Source organism: Thamnophis sirtalis, unplaced genomic scaffold (assembly GCF_051295495.1).
Source record: "Thamnophis sirtalis isolate CommonGarterSnake01/CBP01778 unplaced genomic scaffold, rThaSir2_p1.2 scaffold_2, whole genome shotgun sequence".
Lineage (NCBI taxonomy): Eukaryota > Metazoa > Chordata > Lepidosauria > Squamata > Natricidae > Thamnophis > Thamnophis sirtalis.
The window spans coordinates 9,259,615-9,267,516 of NW_028261382.1; the positions used below are offsets into that span (position 1 = coordinate 9,259,615).

Sequence of the window (7,902 nt, forward strand, 5' to 3'; positions counted from 1 at the left end):
TGCCCCCACCCATGTGTGGCAGAGACCCAAAAACCAGCTGGCTGGCAAGAGGCGCGCATGCATACGCGGAGGAGCTGAGCTGGGGCGACAGCTTTCGTGCCTGCAGAGTGGGCTCCGCATGCCATCTGTGAGACGTGTGCCACAGGTTCGTCATCACGGCTATATACCATTTCAGACGAACAATTGTCCAGTCTCTTCTTAAAGTCCCATGGTTAACCCACTGTCTCCTTCCCAGAGCTGGGAGAAACCTGGACTAGAACTCCCTATCTTCTGGTTTCTATCCTGATGCCTTAACCTGATGCCTAGCTCAGGAGAGCAATGCCCTCTTCAATTTTGTGAAATAATACAGATTTCATTAAACATTTTCCACCAAGAGGCTGCCTCTTTTTTGCAACCACCAAAATATTAGAGGGATCTTGGAGTCCTAGTGGACAACCATTTAAATAGGAGCCAGCTGTGGGCAGCAGCTGCCAAAAAAGCCAACACAGTTCTAGGCTGCAGAAACAGAGGGATAGAATCAAGATCCCGTGAAGGGTTAATACCACTTTATAAGGCCTTAGTAAGGCCACACTTGGGATACTGCATCCAGTTTTGGTCACCACGATGTAAAAAAAATGTTGAGAGTCTAGAAAGAGTGCAGAGAAGAGCAACAAAGATGATTAGGGGACTGGAGACTAAAACATATGAAGAACGGTTGCAGGAACTGGGCATGTCTAGTTTAATGAAAAGAAGGACTAGGGGAGACATGATAGCAGTCTTCCGATCTCTCAGGGGTTGCCACAAAGAAGAGGGAACCAAGCTATTCTCCAAGGCACCTGAGGGCAGGACAAGAAGCAATGGGTGGAAACTAATCAAGGAGAGAAGGAACTTAGAACTGAGGAATTTCCTGACAGTTAGAACAATTAACCAATGGAACAACTTGCCTCCAGAAGTTGTGAATGCCCCAACACGCCTCAACAACTGGATTACCTAAATCACTATCCAAAGTGTCCTTCGGATCAACAGGGGCTTGCCTGAATGTGCAATAAAAGCAAAGAGATCCTTGACATTATTCTTTTTGATAAATAAATATTACTGAAAACAGTATATGGGTGATATCCAATATACAGTTTTAACTTCCTCTTTATCAATGCTATGTTGATCAATACAACTGCTAGCATGGAGTACCAGAAAGCTAATCAGGACATTGGTCAGTCTCATCATTATTATGTTATCCAGTATTACCATAAAAAGCCATTTATCTTACAGTAGTGACAATTCTGCAATAATTTTATTTCAGTTAATCAATAGTGATTCTCCATTCCAAAAAAGGGTAAAAAAGGGGAGGTGCAACCTGTCATACAGGATATATTATTTTTTTCCTAGATCTAAAACAATATTATAGTAATTTATTAATAGTTTTTCTTATTTTGAAAAAAATACTTGGACTGAAAGGTTATGTAATTTAAAAATTAGAAGGTTATGACGTACAAACAATGGTAGAATAGAAGTCTAGTAAAAATATTAAAAAAATAAATACTCTTTATGGAAGTTCACTCTTTAGTGAGATCTCCTAATACAAATAGAATCAAATGAAGTAATTGTCCACCTGATAAAGATATTTTCAAAATTGAGATGCTCCCTCACATTTCCGTCGTCAATATAAAATTCTTCTATTGATTCTTGATTATTTTTTTTTTTAGAGTTTAGGCAAAAGCTTTAAAATCTTCTACCGTATCATTAACATTTTGTCCAGAATTTCCAATGGGAGGAACTGGAATAAGAAATTAAATTTTAAAAGGAGTGTCAGGATTATTCATTAAGAGCAATTACTCTTTTGATGTGTAGCTTGCTAAAAGTATAAGAGGTAATTAGCAATTTAAAGCAGAAAATTCCCTGGTCAATATTAACAGGGTAGTAATTTGGATTTGAAGGCCAAAGGCCGCTTTGGAGAATGTGAGAATGCATACCTGCAGCAAACAGATCCCTTCCCAACAACATCACCTGGAAATATTTTAAAATTATTTTTTTTAAAGTTTACAAACTGGAAACATTGGCCCACATCAAATCGTAGTATATAATTTTAGGCTGCTGTGACGTATAGGTTGACACAATTAAATATTAGCCAAGCACAAATAATTTCGCCTTTAAAGTTACATTAAAAATTGCTGCATTCAGATTTCTAAACTTCAAGGTATCTACCACTAAGAAATATAAAAAGCAATCATGTATGCATCTACCTTTGTGGGCAGTAATTATTATAAAACATACAATAGAACCTCTGGTCATAAATGCCAAATGACCAAATCAGGTTCCAACCAAAAAATTCATAACCTTTTTTCCCCACGGCCGATTTCCCTTTCCGCGCCTTTTTTTTTGTAAGCGCCAAATTTCCAAAGCAACCAAATCAGGTTGCAACCAAAGTTATGGAATAAATTATGGTCGTGACCAGAGGTTCTACTGTACCTTGATTTGTTTTCCCCAACAGGTATACAGTTTATTTATCATTAAAATCTGCTGCTTCATTGGTCCATGTGAGATTCAGATAAGATTAATTCACGATGCAATTAAAATCCAGGGCCAAAACGAATTTTTAAAAAACATTTCAACTATTTTTTATGTAAGCAGAATGCTTAAAGAATTTCAAGAATGTGTTCTGCTTTAGCACTGGCATGTCACAGGATCAAAACATTTAATGCATACTTAGTATATTTATACCAAGCATATAGTAATATATACTAAAATATACTAACTATATTTAGTATGCAAAATATATGCACTTTTCTGATCCTGTTTAATCATTCCACAAGAAAATGTATATAATGGGCACATACATAATGGGTGCATATAAAAAGTATATCATTTGGAAGGCATTAACTATGGATGCTGTATTTATCATTTTCCCATTTATGATTTTTCTCTGCACTGTATGTATAATTACTCACTCCCAAATGGACACACCTTAGAAATGATGGACGTCTCGCTAATACAGTGGACTGCATATTCAGTGTTGCAGAATATGAATCAAGTATTACTTTAGCCAAGGCTTTTTTAAAAAAAAAAACAACTAAGCTAGAAAAAGCCCTGGAAATAATTCACTACGCAATTTACCGAAATGATTTCTTTTCCAGAGCTGAAGAAAACTATGAGAAACATTTTCTAAAAGCTTGAGTATTTCCAGATTTCTGGAACTGAAGCAAAGTTATCAGGTAAAGTAGGGTAACTTATACTGAGTATGCGAACAAACAAGTTAGCTATGCAGAGATGACCAAAAGAATGGATAAACTTTAAACAGTAGAAAATATTAATCTGCGACCCCCAAAGCCCATTTTCTAAGAAATGCTGAGGACGCTCGCTTTTCAGGCTCTGAGTGGGAAGCCCCTTGTGAAATAAAGTAAAAGTGGTGGCAGGATACCTATGAACTCAATATTTTGTATTAGGTGGTATGTCTATAACCGTGATGGAGAACCTATGGCATGCATTTAGGTCCTCGCGCAGCACCCCTGCGTCACGGCTTCCAGATTGGTGCAGGAGGCCTTTGAGGCCCAAAATGAGTGTGTTCCCTCCCCTCTTTCGGCACGTGATGACAAAAAAGTCTATAAAACCAAAATGGGGTTGGGGGAAACACACAAATATTGCTGAGGTTTTAATAATAGATGGCAACTATTCAGAATCAACAAGAAGTTAGTAACTGATTTTTATCCCACTGTTATTATTTCTATAAATAATGTGATGCGGCAAACATATACAAGACTCCTTCCTTGTCCTATTTTCCCCACAACCACCACATTGTGAGGTGGGTTGGGTGAAGAGAGAGAGAGAGTGACGGGCCCAAGGCCATCTGGCTGGGCATTCATGCCTAAGATAGAACTAGAACTCACACTCTGCTGGGTTTCTAGCCTAGTGCCCTAGCCATCAAAACAAACTGGCTCTCTATGTACATATAAGCACCTATGTGCTTAAAACACCACCACCAGTGAAACGGTTGGCACATAATAGCTATTACAGAAAAAGGACACACAGTCAAATTACAAGTCCAGGAAAACCAAATATCACGATAAATTTGGTACCTATGGATGTTGTGTTTATCATTTTCCCATTTGTGATTTTCTCTGCACTATATGTATAATTATAGTGTACTGATCATACTAAAGAATGTATAACTATAATGTTCTCATCATACTAGCCTTATAGGCTTTGGAAGGAGAGCCAGTTCGAAGTAGTGGTTAAAGGCATCAGGCTAGAAATTGGGAGATATGGTAGTGCCTTAAGCACAAAGCCAGCTGGGTGATGTTGGTCATTCTCTCACAGCCCTAGGAAGGAGGCAATGGTGTACTATTGTGCAGAAAAAATGGTAAGGTCTTGTATAAACTGTCTCCGGAGAACTGGACACAACTGAGCAAAAGAGGCAGGGGGAATCATCCTAACCAAAACTACTTGGTTTTGGAAGGATATGCATACCAAATAGAGAAGGTTCCAATTTAAAAAATCTCAGGTATTTAGTCCCAGTTATGAGATCTTGAACAGCCATTGTAGCATACTGAAGCTATAATGGAGTTGACTGGTCAATGACTTGATCCCGTTACTAAGTAATAGCTACATTTTTGTGCACTTCTTGAAATAATAAGCTATAAAAAATAATACAGAAGGCTTTTTGATGGAAACAAAATTCCCACCATGCTTGAGTTTTTACAAAGAAGGCTAATGCAGTTCCTCATCAATGTGAAAGCAACCATTTTACAACTGTAACCTACAACCTTTGCAAGACTCTTTCAAATGCAAAACTATTTGCCGTTGTCTGGGAAGGTCCTTCATTCTCCAGTTATACATAGGCTTTCCTTAATCTTCTCTTTCCTTAGTCTTCCCCACAAACAAACCCTCCCTAAAAAACAATAAGTTTTGATGTTAACTCGTAATGCAATCATTTTGTTCCTGTGATATGGCCCATCTCTTAACCATATGTCTTGTCCGTCTATCACAAGTTTGGAGATCCATAAAAGGATCTCCTATAAGGATCTATCAATCTATCAACTCTATTTAATCGAAGCTGGACCAAAAAGCATTTAGGATGCCAGCTATCAATGCAAAGTCTAAAGAAACAAAAAACGATAGCCTCCTCCCACACCTGTCAGTCTGGTTCTTGTCATTTGTGTTTATTTATTTAGAAAATGCATTGCTTGATTTTCCCAAAATTAAAACCAACTCTAAAGCACTACTGAACAGACAGAAAGAGAGAGAGAGACAGAGACATACCCTAGTCTATCAAAAGAGATTGTGCAATGTGACCAAGTCCGTTTTTTGTCATGCATGACTAAGCCTTTACACCAGTGAAGTTTTGCATCTACTTCTAGATCCATACTAGAAATTCTCCTGAATGCTTGCATATGCTTTATTTTCAACTTTGGGCAATGTTAGGAACCAGTTTGTTAAGAGATCAGTCCCTATCTTTGCAGAGCTTAAACAAAACCAGAGGAGAATGTCTTGATCACTATGTCCAGCGGGTACTTTCTGTGAAACCATAAACCTAGATGATACTAGGGACATCTCAATCAACTCTTACCTAAAATCCTTCAGAAAAGACCTGATAAAAGGGCCTGTACCCCACAGGAGATAAGGAAGGGGTGGGCCAGAAGTTAAGCCTCCTCTGTGGAACACACTGTCCCCTCCTCTTAGCATTCTAGAACCTGTTGCTTGTGGACTGTTGAGATCTCCATGTATGATGATTAGGCAGCTGTTCTAAGCTCTCCATTTTCAAGTTCATCTAAGAGTTTTAAAGTGGTTGAGGTTGGGATGATATTACAGCTGAAGTTTTATTATGTACTAGCTGATAACCCGGGGTTGCCCGGGTATTTATTTATCCTAAACCTGTATTAGACAGGAAAAGCCCTGATTTTGTTGAAAATGTCCGGACCAAACATAATTTGTAATGTTGTATTTTCCCCCTTACCAGAGGGAGCCCCGTTGTGGAGTACTGTGAAGCCATTACCATGGCAACTCCATTGCACTGTACAATAGAAGCCATTTGATGGCAGTACAGTAAAAGCCATTTTAAGGCATAACAGTCTGTATCTTAACCGAGGGCTGTTAGGGGGTGTCTTACCCCCACAGTATTTGTTTCCAGAGAGTAAGTCATCTGTGTACCAAGTTTGGTTGAGATTGCTCGAGGCATTCCACAGTTATGCTGGAACACACATACACAGCCATTTTTATATAGAGAGATATGTACTATCAGAGTCATTTGAGTGGACAAGATAAAAATATGTAAACAAATGAACGAAAGTTCTTCTTAAGAATCTTATTTTGTTCTTGAACTGAGAAAAAACTTAGTAGATACACACCTGGGACAGCAAGGTTGCCATTACGCTGAGATTTAATGGCTACCTGTTACCGGATAACCTATTTGTGGCTGAAGGCCTCCAAAGGTTATCATGAAGAATTGAAGCTTTTGTGGTATTTGTGGAGCTTGTGTTGTAGGAATCAACAAAATGAGACTGCATAAATACTTCAATTTCATTCAACAGATGTTTCTGCTTTAAGTATGGTTGCTGGGATGAGGACTAGAGACCTTGAAGGATACGATGGGTAAAAGAAGTGTACTACTGAGAAGATACTGGTCCATTGGCTGAAGAGGCATAGATGTCATGGGAGATAGTGTATGTATTTTTGTTTAAATAAACAAACAGCTTTTCTTTGCACTAGCTCTGTGGACAATGGTATTTACATTTCAGAGCATAGAAGATTTTAAAATATCCTCTCCATTCTCCCTAATAACCCCCCCTCCCCCCAAATATGTTTGTTCAAATTGTTGGAAATCTTTCAGTATTAATTTAGTTTAACATTTAATAATCAAACAATATAGGCCGCACAGAAATCAAGAGCCAAATCAGCAGGCATTATTGATTGCTATGACCAGCTGCTGTGCAACTTTTAGCACTGCCCAGATTTACTTTTGATTTTTTATAATCATGTATTCATTCCGATATGGATACCGGTGGTAGGCATTAACTGATAGGTGACAAATCATTGGTAAAGATGACAAGCGACCCAGAGATATCTGTATTGTTTATAATGACTCCAAATCGGGCCATAATCCAGCTGTCATGAACCTGACTAACGAACCCAGTTTGATTAGATTTGAAGTTGACACCAGTTTCATGCCATGAAAACTTTGCAATGTAATTTAATTCAAGATGGGATATGACTTGCAATGCCAAGATACTGAGCGAGGAAGCACAGGTACTAATTTTAAAATTCAGATTAACAGAGTTGGAAGGGACCTTGTAGGTCATCTAGTCCAACACCCCCCCCCCAGGCAGGTGACCCTACACCATTTCTGACAGATGGCAGTCCAGTCTCTTCTTGAAAGCTTCCAGGGATGAAGCTCCCACAACTTCTGAAGGCAACATCTGTTCCACTAATTGATTGTTCTCACTTGTTCTCAATGGAAGAATTTAAAGCAGGAGAGAGTTACCAAGTCATCATGCCTAAAGTTGGCAATCCCCCCCCCCCCCCGCAATTGGGGGAGGAGGACCAGTGGGATTGGGGGAGAGGAATGTCTGCCTGAGTCAAATAAATAATGTGAATTTTTCTCATCTCCTTAAAAGCGAGGTCAATGCAAAAGCACCCAGGTGAGTTAAATTAGTTTACCAAATGATGGCCAGGACTGACAGTGGTTAAAGCTGACCAACATAGGCCAGTTTAAGTATTGTCTTATAGACTATTATAGCTAGTGTGTACAATTGGGGGAAGGGGGGAGAGGAGGAGATGGTCAGAATATTAGTTGAATCAGCCCCTATGAAATAAAGTTAAGTGCAATCATCCGGTTGGAGAAAGAAATGTGCATCGGCTTCAGAGAAAGGCTCATGCTTTACTAAATAAATAGTCAATAACAGTAAGATAGTGTTGGTATTTAGGAGTCAAAGG

General features: G+C 38.7%; 1 protein-coding gene across 3 annotated transcripts in view; it reads right to left on the bottom strand.

The window, feature by feature from the left end:
• The window catches only part of FAM227B (family with sequence similarity 227 member B), an 87,277-nt gene that overhangs the window by 35,583 nt on the left and 43,792 nt on the right, over positions 1 to 7,902 (bottom strand). The gene's annotated exons all lie outside the window — the stretch shown is intronic.